This window comes from Babylonia areolata, chromosome 10 (assembly GCF_041734735.1).
Source record: "Babylonia areolata isolate BAREFJ2019XMU chromosome 10, ASM4173473v1, whole genome shotgun sequence".
Taxonomy (NCBI): domain Eukaryota; kingdom Metazoa; phylum Mollusca; class Gastropoda; order Neogastropoda; family Buccinidae; genus Babylonia; species Babylonia areolata.
The window spans coordinates 41,542,027-41,544,526 of record NC_134885.1 but is presented as its reverse complement, the minus strand read 5'-3'; the positions used below and the strand labels follow the sequence as shown (position 1 = coordinate 41,544,526).

The 2,500-nt window shown below is 49.5% G+C and overlaps 1 protein-coding gene across 1 annotated transcript in view; it reads right to left on the bottom strand.

Annotated features, from left to right (window-relative positions):
- Positions 1-2,500, bottom strand: part of LOC143286365 (uncharacterized) — a 35,547-nt gene that overhangs the window by 12,925 nt on the left and 20,122 nt on the right. The gene's annotated exons all lie outside the window — the stretch shown is intronic.

The following is a 2,500-nucleotide window of genomic DNA, read 5'->3' as shown; positions in this document are numbered from 1 at the left end:
TTCTTTTTCAGTGCGCCAAGTGCGTGCTGCACACGGGACCTCGGTTTATCGTCTCATCCGAAAGACTAGACGCTCAGTTTGATTTTCCAGTCAAACTTAGGAGAAAGGGCGAGAGCGGGATTCGAACCCACACCCTCACGGACTCTCTGTATTGGCAGCTGAGCGTCTTAACCATTCTGCCACCTTCCTGCTACGAGATAGTGGGGAAAGACAGACAACAGGATTGAAAGCAACACAGAGAATAAGACAGACAGACAGACAGACACACAGGCAGACAGACAGACACACAGACACACAGGCAGACACACAGACACACAGGCAGACAGGCAGACACACAGACATACAGACACACAGGGATACAGACAGACAGACATACAGACACACACACACAGGCAGACACACAGACAGACAGACACACAGGCAGACAGACAGACACACAGACATACAGACACACAGGGAGACAGACAGACAGACAGACACACAGGCAGACAGACAGACAGACAGACACACAGGGATACAGACAGACAGACAGACAGACACACACACACAGGCAGACAGACAGACAGACAGACACACAGGCAGACAGACAGACACACAGACACACAGACAGACACACAGGCAGACAGGCAGACAGACAGACACACAGGCAGACAGGCAGACACACAGACATACAGACACACATACAGACAGACACACAGGCAGACAGACAGACACACAGGCAGACAGACAGACACACAGACACACATACAGACACACAGGCAGACACACAGACATACAGACACACAGGCAGACACACAGACATACAGACACACAGGCAGACACACAGGCAGACACACAGACATACAGACACACAGGCAGACACACAGACATACAGACACACAGACACGCAGACACACAGGCAGGCAGACAGACAGACAGACAGACATACAGACACACAGGCAGACACACAGACATACAGACACACAGGCAGACAGACACACAGGCAGACACACAGACATACAGACACACAGGCAGACACACAGACACACAGACATACATACATACATACATACAGACAGACAGACAGACAGACAGACAGACAGACAGACACACAGGCAGACACACAGACATACAGACACACATGCAGACACACAGACATACAGACACACACGCAGACACACAGACATACAGACACACACGCAGACACACAGACACACAGGCAGACAGACAGACACACACACACAGGCAGACACACAGACAGACAGACACACAGGCAGACACACAGACAGACACACAGAGACACAGGCAGACAAACAGACAGGCAGACAAACAGACAGACATACAGACACACAGGCAGACACACAGACTCACAGGCATACAGACAGACAGACAGACAGGTAGACAGACAGACAGACAGGCAGACACACAGACACACAGGCTGACACACAGACACACAGGCAGACAGACATACAGGTAGACAGACAGACAGACAGACACACAGGCAGACACACAGACATAGAGACACACAGGTAGACAGACATGCAGACACACAGGTAGACAGACATACATACAGACACACAGACAGACGAGGAAGGAAGAGAAAAAAAAAACCTTCACAAACAGGACTCTCAATATCAGCAACAACTTTTTTGTTTTTGAGAGAGGGAGAGAGGGGGGGGCGCAGGGTAGGGGGTGGGGGGGGGTCTTATTGTTGACTGATTCCTCAAAAAGAAGATACACCCGAGGAAAAATCCGTGTGGACTGAGTATGTCAGATTACACACACACACACACACACACACACACACACACACACAGTGTTGGATTGTCATGTTGCAGTTGTTGGATTGTTTCGTTTTGTTTCTTTTATTTTCCCCCTTTCTTTCCTTTCATTTGTTTTTAGATTTTCTTCTTTTTCCCCTCAGGACGTTGAGGATTTGGGTTGGGATGGTAACCGCTGAATTGTCGCCTCCGTCAAATTGTCGCCGGCGACAAATTGGCGGAGCTCAGTTAAGCGCTGAATTGTGTGCTCAGTTAACCGCTGAACTGTCGCCTCCGTCAAACTGTCGCTGGCAACAAAATTGGCAGAGCTCAGCTAAGCGCTGAATTGTGTGCTCAATTAACCGCTGAATTGTCGCCTCTGTCAAATTGTCGCCGGCAACGAATTTGGCGGAGCTCAGTTAAGCGCTGAATTGTATGCTCAGTTAATCGCTGAATTGTCGCCTCCGTCAAATTGTCGCCGATGACAAATTGGCGGAGCTCATTTTAGCTTGAATTGTGTGCTCAGTCAACCGCTGAATTGTCGTCTCCGTCAAATTGTTGCCAGCGACAAAATGGCAGAGCTCATTTTAGCTTGAATTGTGTGCTCAGTTAAGCGCTGAATTGTCGCCTCCGTCAAACTGTTGTCGGCGACAAATTGGCGGAGCTCAGTTAAGCGCTGAATTGTGTGCTCAGTTAACCGCTGAACTGTCGCCTCCGTCAAACTGTCGCTGGCAACAAAATTGGCAGAGCTCAGCTAAGCG